The 12,869-nt window shown below is 46.4% G+C and overlaps 1 protein-coding gene across 2 annotated transcripts in view; it reads left to right on the forward strand.

Moving 5' to 3' along the window:
* Window positions 1–2,233: 2,233 nt before the first annotated feature.
* The window catches only part of gaa (alpha glucosidase), a 67,456-nt gene continuing 56,820 nt past the window's right edge, over window positions 2,234–12,869 (forward strand). For both annotated transcript variants that reach the window (XM_073026167.1, XM_073026168.1), the window contains exon 1: window positions 2,234–2,560. The gene's annotated coding sequence lies outside the window, so the exon portion shown is untranslated. The remainder of the gene's footprint in view (window positions 2,561–12,869) is intronic.

Below are 12,869 nucleotides of genomic sequence, written 5' to 3' on the forward strand. Positions count from 1 at the left end.
ATCTATTCCAGCTGCTACCATCCAGGAAGCAGTACTGCAGCATAAAAGCCAGGATCATCAGGCTCCAGGACAGCTTCTTCCATCAGGCCATCAGACTGATGAACTCACACTGATTTGAGTGTACTCTCTATTACATTGACTGTCCTATTTATTATAAATTACTATGATTGCACATGCACATTTAGATGGAAACGTAACATAAAGATTTTTACTCCTCATGTATGTGACGGATGAAAGAAATAGTTAATTCAATTCAATTTCTTTAGCCAGAAGTTGGTGAATCTGTGGAATTCATTGCCACAGACAGATTTAGAGGCCAAGATATTGCGCATATTCAAAGTGGAGGTTAATAGGTTCTTGATTATTAAGGGTGTCAAAGGTTATGGGAAGAAGGCAGGAAAATGGGAAAATAAATCAGCCATGATTGAATGGCAGAGCTGACTCAATGGGCCAACTAGCCTAAATCTTCAGAATCTGGTTTAATATCAATGGTAAATGTCATGAAATTTTTTGTTATGCAGCAGCAATATATTGTAACACATATTAATAAAAACTGAATTACAGTAAGAAATGTTTAGGCTCCTGTTCCTCCTCCCCGATAGCAGCACTGAGAAGAGGGCATGTCCTGTGTGATGGCGATCATTAATGATGGATGCTGCCTTTTTGAGGCATCACTCCTTGAAGACATTGAGTGCAAGGTTGTTGCTGTAACACCACTCTATCTTGCTCCTGTATGCCTTCTTGTCATCATCTTGAAATACTGCCAACAATAGTTGTGTCATCAGCAAATTTATATATAGCATCTGAGTTGTGCTCACACTGTCATAAGTGCAGAGACAGTGAGTGAAGCACACATCCTTGAGGTATGCCGGTGTTGATTTTAGCAAGGCGGAGATGTTATTTTCGATCTGCACAGTCTGTGATCTTTCAGAGAGGAAGTTGAGGATCCAGTTGCAGATGGAGATAAAGAGGCCCAGGTTTTGCAACTTTTTAAACAGACCAGTAGGAATGATTGTATTAAGCACTGAACCATAGTAAATAAACAGCAGTCTGATGTAAGCATTAATATTGTCTGGATGATCTAAGGCCGCATAAAGAGCCAATTAAATCGCATCTGCTGTAGTCCTATTCTGGTGATAGGTAAATTGCAGAGAGTCCAGGACCTTGCTAATATGACTTATTCTAGCCATAACCAGCCTCTCAAAGCAATTTATCACTGTAGGTGAGTGCTACTGGACAAATGTCATTAAGGTAGCTCATTCTGCTCTTCTTGGGCACTGGTATGATTGCTGTCCTTTTGAAACAGGTAGGTGCAGAGATGTCAGGGGTAAGTTTTTTACACAGAGAGTGGTGAGTGTGTGGAATGGGCTCCCGGCAACTGTGGTGGAGGCAGATATGATAAGGCCTTTTAAGAGACACCTGGATAGGTACACGAAGCTTAGAAAAATAGAGGGCTATGGGTAACCCGAGGTAATTTCTAAAGTAAGGACATGTTCGGCACAGCTCTGTGGGCCGAAGGGCCTGTATTGTGCTGTAGGCTTTCTACGTTCTGTGATACACCTCAAGTAATCCTTTCATTAACTGACAATGTTATTATTTGAAAATGCAAACGTATCTGATGATTATCGTTGCAGGTAGATTTCCCAGGTGCCTCTTGCTCTGATGGTCCAAGTTTGGAAAATGTTTTTAAGAAATCTTTGTTAGTTACCATGGTGCAATTTGTAGTGCCTTGGATGGTGAAAGGACAGAAGCTCCAGGGTGGTGGTTAAAATGCCAGTCAGCTGGGCTGCTTTATGCTTTATGCAATTTTTAATTAACTCGAGGTACGAAAAAAGTGGCACATGCAGAACCAGGGGTGGAATACCTCTGAACTAATTGTATTACTGGAGAGTTTGGACATATTTCCTTCATTAAAATCCCTCATCAGGACGGCAGCCGATTACTTTCTTCTCAAGGGGCTATGATTTCCTTGCATAATCAATCGAACAACTTCAGGAACGGGTCCGGGGTGTTGGTGAAGTTGTACCCATCCAGAAACCGGAGAGTGACCCACTGCCCTCTGATGTGGACGGGGAGTCAGATCCCCAAACCGAAGTACCTCTCCTCTTCCGCCATGTTCTCGGTCGCTAGGAGACGCGGACAACAACCCGGGGCCGCTGCGGAAATCACGTGGGGGATTGTACCACGATTTGCCACCGAGGAGGGGGGTAATTCGTCTTCCTGCGCTGGGGGATCGAGTTCCGAGAGGTTGCACCGTCACCCGACACCCCCGGGTCTCTGCGCGGCCAAGGGTTCGCCGAGTTCCTGGTTTCCGATGAGGAGGTGGTTTTGGAGTTGTGAACCTTCTGACCCGAGTCCTGTTCTGCTCTGCAAGTTTCAGTACTCCCAATGAGGGCCAGGGTTTCCGGCACATAGTGTTCAGACCCCCATGGCCGGGTCAGCCTTACAAAGGCCTCCCGTGGGGACAACAGAAGGCTACTCAGCTCATTAAACTCGGTTCTGTACCCAGCGTTGCAACTTATCTTTGTTCAATTTGTCTCCTTCTTCAGTTATTGAAAGGGTAAGTGCTACTGTTTTCCGTGCATCAGAATCAGGTTTAATGTCACGTGAAATTTGTTAACCTAGCAGCAGCACTTCAATACAATACATAATCTAGTAGAGAGAGAAAGAGAAATAATAAATAAAATAAAACATAATACTAATAATAAACAAGTAAATCAATTACGTGTATTGAATAGATTTTAAAAAAGTGCAAAAACAGAAATGTTGTATATTTTTAAAAAAACCAACACACACAAAATGCTGGTGGAACACAGCAGGCCAGGCAGCATCTATAAGGAGAAGCACTGTCAACGTTTCGGGCCGAGACCCTTCGCCAACACTCTATTAAAAAAAAGTGAGTTGGTGTGCAAAGCTTCAATGTCCGTTTGGGAATTGGACAGCAGAGCAGGAGAAACATAGAAAACCTACAGCGCAATACAGGCCCTTCAGCCCACAAAACTGCTGAACATGTCCTTACCTGAGAAATTACCTTGGGTTACCCATAGCCCTCTATTTTCCTAAGCTCCACATATCCATCCAGGAGTCTCTTAAAAGACCTTATCATTTCTGCCTCCACCACTGTCACTGGCAGCTCATTTCACGCACTCACCACTCTCTGCGTAAAAAATCTTACCCCTGACTCCTCTGTACCTACTTCCAAGCACCTTAAAACTGTGCCCTCTTGTGCTAGCCATTTCAGCACTGGGACAAAGTCTCTGACTATCCACACGATCAATGCCTCTCATTATCTTATACACCTCTATCAGGTCAGTTCTTATCCTCCGTCGCTCCAAGGAGAAAAGACTGAGTTCACTCAACCTATTACAGTATCATAAGGCATGCTCCCCAATCCAGGCAACATCCTTGTAAATCTCCTCTGCACCCTTTCTATGGTTTCCACATCCTTCCTGTAGTGAGGTGACCAGAGTTGAGCACAGGACTCCAAATGGGGTCTGACCAGGGTCTTATATAGCTGTTCCTGAATTGCTGAGTGTGTGCCTTCAGGTTCTGTACCTCCTATCTGATGGTAACAGTGAGAAAAGGGCATGCCCTGGGTGCTGGAGGTCCTTAATAATGGACGCTGCCTTTCTGAGACACCACTCCCTGAAGATGACTTGGGTACTTTGTAGGATAGTACTCAAGATGGAGCTGTCTAGATTTACAACCTTCTGCAGCTTCTTTCGGTCCTGTGCAGTAGCCCATCCATACCAGACAGTGATGCAGCCTGTCAGAATGCTCTCCACGGTACAACTATAAAAGTTTTTGAGTGTATTTGTTGACATACCAAATCTCTTCAAACTCCTAATGAAGTATAGCCACTGTCTTGCTTTCTTTATGACTACATCGATATGTTGAGACCAGGTTAGACCCTCAGAGATCTTGACACCCAGGAACTTGAAACTGCTTGCTTTCTCCACTTCTGATCCCTCTATGAGGATTGGTGTATGTTCCTTCGTCTTACCCTTCCTGAAGTCCACAATCAGCTCTTTCGTCTTAGTGACATTGAGTGCAAGGTTGTTGCTGCTACACCACTCCACTAGCTGGCATATCTCGCTCCCATACACCCTCTCATCACCACCTACCAACAATGATTGTATCGTCAGCAAATTGTGTAGATGGTGTTTGAGCTATGCCTAGCCACACAGTCATGTGTATATAGAGAGTAGAGCAGTGGGCTAAGCCAGTGATCCCCAACCACTGGGCCACAAGGAAACGATATGATTTGTCGATATGAAATGATATGAGTCAGCTGCACCTTTCCTCATTCCCTGTCACACCCTCTGTTGAACTTGAACGCACACAATGTTATTACACACGCAAAATCATTTCCCACGTGAGGTCATCAGTCGCCTAAACGCAGTGACACCCTCAGGGATCACCGGTTGGCCTCGGGTAACCGGCCAGCGAGAAGTGCCATTGCTACTGGCCGACAGGTTGGTGCTGCCTGTAAGCCTGCTTAGCACACCGAATGTTCGTGGGGAACCCGGTGCTAAAATATTTGCAGACGACCTAATTCGGGCTCAGGGTTTCATAAGTAGCAGAGCAGCTACCTCGCTGCGATCTACTGAAAGTCATCCCTCAGCCAATAGATCCTACCTACCTAAAAGAGGGACAGGCATGCGCCCTGTCACAATCCTCGTTCGTTCGTTCGGTCGCTCTCTCTCTCCGGACTGTGACCGCCGTGGCCCTTACCTTGTCCTCTCACTGGTGTGTTGCAATGATTTTATATGTTCATACGAGGAAAATCTGTGCTGTGTATTTAATATCCAAACGTTATTTAAAATGTTATGATGCTATTGACTTATAACTGAGTTATAATTGACTTATCACTAAAGGAAAATATGCGCTGAATGTTTAACATTAAATTTGTTAGATAAACCCTTTTAGAAACAAAATTGAGTGTATTAGCCATTTATAAGTGACTTATGGTTGACTTATCACCTATATTCCAGTCGTGATTAACACCCACACCCCCTCCCCCCCCATCAGCCGGTCCGCAAGAATACTGTCAATATTAAACCGGTCCGCAGTGCCAAAAAGGTTGATGACCCCTGGGCTAAGCACACACCCCTGAGGTGCACCGATGTTGATCGTCAGTGAGGAGTATATGTTATCACCAATCCGCACAGACTGTGGTCTTCTGGTTAGGAAGCTGAAGATCCAATTGCAGAGGGAGGTACAGAGGCCCAGGTTCTGCAATTTCTCAATCAGCAATGTGGAAATGGTGGTATTAAATGCTGAGCTATAGATGACAAACAGCATCCTGACATAGGTGTTTGTGCTGTCCAGGTGGTCAAAGCCGTGTGGAGAGCCATGGAGATTGCGTCTGCCATTGACCTATTGTGGCAATAGGCAAATTACAATGGAGCCAGATCCTTGCTGAGGCGGGGTTTCAGTCCAGTCATGACCAACCTCTCAAAGCATTTCGTCACTGTCGATGTGAGTGCTACCGGGTGATGGTCATTAAGGCAGTCCACATTATTCTTCTTAGGCACTGGTATAATTGTTGCCTTTTTGAAGCAAATGGGAACTTCTGCCCACTGGAGTGAGAGGTTGAAAATGTCCTTGAATACTCCCGCTAGTTGGTTGGCACAGGTTTTCAGAGCCTTACCAGGTACTCCATCAGGACCTGCTGCCTTGCGAGGATTCACTCTCTTTAAAGACAGCATGGCTACTTTTGAAGGGATCTCTTGTTGTAGAACTGTTAAGGCACCAGACTGCGTTTCCTTGCATCAGATCTTGCAATTTCACGACAGCGGCTATATTTCATTAGGAGTTTCAGGAGGTTTGTTATGTCACTAAAGACACTGGCAAATTTCTACTGATGTACTCTGGAGAGCATTCTAGCTGTCTGCATCACAGTCTGTAATGGGGGGGCAGGTACTGCATTCGATCAACATAAGCTGCAGAAAGTTGTAAACTCATTCAATTCCATCATTGGCATGAGGTTCCCCAGCATCCAAGACATCTGCAAGGAGTGATGCCTCAAAAAGGTGGCATCCATCATTCCAGACCCTTATCACCCAGGACGTGCCCCCTTCTCATTGCTACCATCAGGGAGGAGGCACACAGTCAATGATTCAAGAACAGCTTCTTCCCCTCTGCCATCAGATTTCTGAATGAACATTGAACCCATGTACACTATCTCACTACTTTTCCAACAAATGCTGAAGAACGAACATGAGTTGGAAGAGTAAAAGGAGCAGATGGAAGAACAGCTTCGGAGAAGCAAAGAACAGCTTTGGAAAGAGTAGTTACGGTGAAGGATGGAGCAGTTTAAGTTGCAGGAAGAAATTGCAGTGCAGATTGACAAAGCTAAAGGCCTCAAGTATGGTGGGTGCTAAAAGTGCTCCAACAGGACAGTTCTGTGGTGTGACTTCCTATGTTAATAAGGCACAGAAAAAAACAACAGTTGTAATGTCAATGTGGATACACTTGTTCCTCAAGTATCTATGAAACAAGAGTTATGACCCCAAGAGGTAGCTCAGGGTGTTCATTCTCAGCCTGCACTAATGAGGCACTCTGAACCAATGTCATATCCAACAACTCAAGGTGTTTTTGGGGACATTAACTTGTGTTACGGACTCAGCAACGATAAATATATGAGTGAGGCAGGGGTTTTTGTAACAAATAAAACATTCATTAAACACTGAAAAACAAACCCCCAAAAGTAAACAAATCACTAACGTAACTGGAAATCAGCTGCTGTGCGGCAGCTTAAACAGTTCTTAAAGCAATAAAGCTTAAACAGTTCTTAAAGCGATGTTGCAAAAACAGTTCTTAAAGCAATGTTGCAAAAACAGTTCTTCAAAGTAGTACTGCAAAAGTTCAAAATGCTTACAGTCCATTAAAGGAGAGACTTTTTAGACGATTTAAATTCTCTTTCACGTCGTGTTGTTGCGGTTCCCAGTCGAACTATACTTTTCCCACGGAGAATTTACAAAGATGAAAATGAAACGGCTTAAAGGCACTGACCTTTCCTTTACAACACTGTACCCAATCCTTTCTGCTATATTTCGCAGGGATTAACACAGGGACAGCCAACGAATTCCTTCCGAATGAGGATCAAACAAGGTTGAACCTGTTTCACTGTCGAAATCAACTTTCCTTGATCTTTTAGCTCCCGAACTCCGATCTTCACTCTCCACTGATTTTTAACTGGCAGTATTATAAAGAAACTGCCGACAATGACCTTTTAAACTTTAGGCATTAAATAAAACTCCACCTTTCAACCAACCTGCGTCATAATATTGGACAACGCAGTGGCATGGATTCAAACTGGCAAATCCAGCCACGAACTGCCCCTCCTCACAGGGAGGGGTCCTCCTTTTATACCCTGTAAAAAAAACTGTCACATGACCTCTACTGGCGGGAAAATGATGTCACTCCACCATCACAAGACCACTATCTTAAGTCCAGTATAGCTTCAACACCACTGTCACGTGACAAGTACAAGATACCCATGGGTACGTAACACTTGCAATATGGAAACCCTCGTGTTTTCGATGATAGAGGTCTGAATAGTACTGTGGAGACCATCAGGACACAAAATAAAATCACAACCTTATTGGTACAACAATAACACATTGCATCTTTGCCTAAAAGAGAGATTCAAATCTTTGATGGTGGCCCATTGCAATATCATGCATTCACGAGGGCTTTTAAGATCAGTGTTCAAGGCAAGACGGACAATTATAGCGACCGCCTCTATTTCCTTGAACAGTACACTGGAGGTTGCCCTTGGGAGCTTGATAGAAGTTGCCAGCATGTTAACCCAGAGGAAGGGTAACTAAAGGCCAAGGCTTTACTTCAAGATCATTTTGATAATGTACAGAAAATTGCATCAGCCTACATGTGAAAGGCTCTTTCATGGCCACCTATAAAATCTTCAAGATTAGGGTAATTTTTTTAAGAGGCCATTGTAATGCAATGAGAGAAATTCAGTACATGCGAGAGCTGGACGTGCCTGACAATATGTTGACTGTTGTGAAGAAGTTGCCTCATTTGCTTAAGAAGGGTAGCCTGTGAACTACCAGATGAGCATAACTTTGAGGCTACTTTTGCCAATCTTGTTGAGTTTATAGAAAAACAAGTAAGGATTTCTACACACCCTGTGTATGGAAATCTACAGGATACTACATCACCTGCAATAATCAAAGGTGTGAACGAAACTAAGTCAAACATTTGTTCTAAGGCTAAAGAAAACAGCTTTGTCACTACCATGGCCTCTGTGAGAAGTAAAAGTGGAGCTAATGAAAGGGAAATGACTCATCAGCCAAAAGGGTTTGCCTGTTCTGTGAGGGTGAACATACACTGGATTTATACCCTCAGCTAGAGAAAAGGCTCAGAGTGAGCAGATTCCCTTCCTAAAAGAAAATGATGTCTGCTTTGGGTATTTGTGTATGGGACACATTAGCAAAGATGGCAGGAAGCTTCTTTCATGCAAGGTATGCAATGGTAGACATCCTAGCTAATTCATTGTAATGAAAAGGGTGCAGATTCGGAACAAGCTGTGAAAGAATCACAGTAGTGAGTATGGGACCTGGTGATCTTGATGGTAAACTTCCTATAATTCTGGTATAGATGAAGCCTATGAAGAGTAACAAGGCTTAGTTACTTACAGTAGTGCTAGAAAGTTTGTGAACCCTGTAGAATTTTCTCTATTTCTGCATAAATATGACCTGAAATGTGATCAGATTTACACACAAGTCTTAAAACTAGATAAAGAGAACCCAATTAAGAAAGTAACACAAAAATATTATTCTTGTTCATTTACTTGTTGAAAAAAATGGGAAAAGTATGTGAACCTCTGGGGTGATGCCTTCTACAAAGCTCCTTGGAGTCAGGTGTTCCAATCAATGAGATGAAATTGGAGGTGTGAATTGTAGAGTTGCCCTGTCCTATTAAAAAAGACACATAAATTTAGGTTACTGTCAGAACCTGCTCTTCTCAAGAAAGATCTTTTTATGTGCACCATGCCTCAATCAAAACAACTTTCAGAGGATCTTTGAAGAAGAATTGTAGAGATGCATGTAGCTGGAAAAGACTACAAAAGCATTTCTGAGTGTTTATCAATCCATAGTACTGTGGCGACCCAATTACTAGTACACTCGAACCGGCTGACAATTAGCCCGCATGCAGGCACAAAGGCTAGGTCCGCAACAAAGGGAGAAAGCCTGAGGGGGGTTTCAGTACGTGCTTCTCGAGGCATCCGGCGGGGGAGAGAGGCTTTAAAGCAAGGCTGTGAAGTTGGAATAAACTTTATCTTTGACTGCAGTTTATCGACTCCGTGTCGTTATTTTAGCGCTGCGTGTAGCACACCGCTACAATTGGTGACCCCGACGGTCCAAACATTTTTGGACCGGAAATGAACGACGTCGCATCTGTTCATGTGGTTTCCTTGAAACTGCCAAGCTTCTGGACGCTACAACCTCACCTATGGTTTCAGCAAGCAGAAGCCCAATTCCACGTTCGGCAGATGACCTCAGAGGACACCCGTTACTACTACATGGTGAGCTCCCTAGACCAGGACACAGCGGCCCAGGTCACGGAGTTCATACAGTCTCCCCCGGCGGACGGCAAGTACGCGGAATTCAAAGCCCTGCTCATAAGGACTTTCGGGCTCTCCCGCCGCGAGCGAGCTGCCCGTTTACTGCACCTGGATGGCTTGGGAGACAGGCCTCCATTAGCTTTAATGAATGAGATGTTGTCTCTGGCCGACGGACACACACCCTGCCTCATGTTTGAGCAGGCATTCCTGGAGCAGCTGCCCGAGGACATACGCCTGCTGCTGTCTGACACGGATTTCAGCGACCCCCGGAAGGTGGCAGCCCGGGCGGACTTGCTGTGGAACGCCAAGAAGGGGAGTGGGGCGTCCATCTCACTGATCACCCGGCCACGCTCCCAGCAGCAAACCAGTCCAGGCCTGGCCGCAGAGCCCGCTAAACCCAGAGGCCAGGGTGTGGAGCCCAACGAGCAATGGTGTTTCTACCACCAGCGATGGGTCGCAGAAGCCCGCCGTTGTCGCCCGCCCTGCCAGTTCCCGGGAAACGCCAGGGCCAGCCGTCGCTGATGGCTACGGCGGCTGGCCATCGGGATAGCCTCCTGTATGTGTGGGACAGCAGGTCGGGACGCCGGTTTTTGGTCGACACCGGTGCCGAGATCAGCATCTTACCTCCAACGAGTTACGACACCCACAGCAGGGCGCCGGGTCCCCCCCGTCGGGCCGCGAATGGCAGCACAATAAGGACCTATGACACCCGTCCGGTGCAGCTACGGTTCGGCTCCAGCCAGTTCAAGTGGGACTTCACACTGGCCGCCATAGCCCAACCGCTTCTGAGTGCGGATTTCTTGCAGGCTCACAGCCTACTGGTCAACCTGCCCAGGAAGAGACTGGTTCACGCCGAGACCTTTCAGACGTTCTCCCTGGGTGCAGCCCAGTTGCCAGCCCCTCACCTCGGCTCCATCACGCTGTCCGACAACGACTTCACCAGGGTCCTGGCGGATTTCCCATCGGTTCTGGTACCGCAGTTCACGGCAGCCATGCCCCGACACGGCGTACAGCACCACATCCCGACCCTGGGACCACCCCTCCACGCCCGTGCTCGGCGGCTTCCCCCGGACAAGCTCCGACTGGCGAAGGAGGAGTTCAAGAGGATGGAGGAATTGGGGATCATCCGGCGGTCCGACAGCCCATGGGCCTCCCCCCTGCACATGGTGCCCAAAGCAACAGGGGGCTGGAGACCGTGCGGCGACTACCGCAGGCTGAACGAGGCTACAACACCGGACCACTACCCTGTGCCGCACATTCAGGACTTTGCAGCAAACCTGCACGGCGCACGGATCTTCTCCAAGGTAGACCTCATCTGCGGATACCATCAAATCCCGATGCATCCGGACGACGTCCCCAAAACGGCTCTCATCACCCCGTTCGGCCTTTTTGAGTTCCTCCGCATGCCGTTCAGCCTGAAGAATGCCGCACAGACGTTCCAGCGGTTGATGGACGCGGTGGGACGCGACCTGGACTTCGCATTCATCTATTTGGACGATATCCTCATAGCCAGCAGCAGTCGTCAGGAGCATCTGTCCCACCTCCAACAACTCTATGCCCGGCTGAGTGACTACAGTCTAACAATCAACCTGGCCAAATGCCAGTTCGGGCTCGACACCATTGACAGGATTACCGCAGACGGGGCAACCCCTCTGCCCACTAAGGTAGATGCGGTCCGCCATTTCCCCAGACCCACCATGATCAAAGGCCTTCAGGAATTCGTAGGTATGGTCAATTTCTACCACCGCTTCCTCCCTTCAGCTGCCCGGATCATGCGCCCCCTGTTCGCCTTGCTGTCCGGTCCGGGCAAGGACATTACTTGGGACGAGGAGTCCGCCGCCGCTTTCATTCAAACGAAGGATGCCTTGGCGAACGCCGCGATGCTAGTGCACCCCAGAATGGACGTCCCTACCGCCCTCACAGTGGACGCATCTAATACGGCAGTCGGTGGGGTACTGGAGCAGCTCATCGCGGGCCGCTGGCAACCCCTGGCGTTTTTCAGCAAACACCTACGGCCACCCGAGCTCAAATACAGTGCTTTCGACCGGGAGCTGTTGGCGCTATACCTGGCAATCTGGCATTTCAGGTACTTCTTAGAAGGTAGGCCCTTCACCGCGTTCACGGACCACAAACCGCTTACCTTTACATTATTTAATTAGGTTCTCTTTATCTAGTTTTAGGACTTAAACATGAAGATCTGATCACATTTTAGGTCATAGTTATGCAGAAATCAAGAAAATTCTGTAGGGTTCACAAACTTTCTAGCACCATTGTATGCTTTCCTAGAGTACAGCAATGATCTGCACAGTGAGCCTCATAAACAAGCTCAACCTAACAGAAAAAAGAACATGCCTTCTCTACGTACCATGGGTCAAGAGAAGGTTCTGAGTAGCCACATATTTCAGGATTTTAAGTGCCTTGCTTAGATAGTAACAACTATTGTGAACTGCCTAGATCTATACATGGGAAAGTATGCCTCTCCACAAAGGGAATATTCCTGGTCTCACCTGAAATATGTCCATTTGCCAGAGAGTGATTCAGAAGTCGTGCTGCTCCTAGGGACAAATGAGTTAGCTGTTACAAGTGATTTGCAGTATCAATGATGGACCCTTTGCAGTCAGAAAAGTGTTGGGTTGGACTCTCAATGGACCACTAAAAGGAGACCATGATGATGGAAGAGATTGTGTCCAGCCATTGCTGACAGTTAACAGGATTTCAGTTTTCAACTTGGATGACCTTTGGCGGCAGTAGTTCAAGGCAGACTTCCCTGAATGCATTCAGGATGAACAACCTGGTTCCTCAAGAGAAGGTTACAAGTTCATGAAGCTGGTGACAGATTCTGCAAAACTGATGGATGGTCACCACCAGATTAGTTCACCTTTGAGAAATTAGGATGTTAACCTGCCTCATAATAGGAAGATTGCTGAACAGCAAGCATGCTCTGAATCTAAGGAAGAGGTTTAAGAAGGATTTGTCATTTCACACTGACTTCACAGCTTTCCTGAAGGATGTCATCTCCAAGGGTTATGCCCAAAGAGTGCCAGATGAAGATCTGGAACAGAGTGATGGGGAAAGTCTAGTATATTTCACTTCATGTTGTTTATCACTCCAGAAAAGGGAAACTTTCAGGGAATATCACTTAATGCTCAACTTTCACAAGAACCAGCAGTGGTTATGGTGGATATTGAAACAATATTTCATCAGGTTAAAGTACCAACAGAAGATGCAGATCTACTGAGGTTTCTTGGGTGGACGGATGATGGCTTCAGCCAAGAAT

The sequence above is a fragment of the Hemitrygon akajei genome, chromosome 22 (assembly GCF_048418815.1).
Source record: "Hemitrygon akajei chromosome 22, sHemAka1.3, whole genome shotgun sequence".
In the NCBI taxonomy this organism is placed as follows: domain Eukaryota; kingdom Metazoa; phylum Chordata; class Chondrichthyes; order Myliobatiformes; family Dasyatidae; genus Hemitrygon; species Hemitrygon akajei.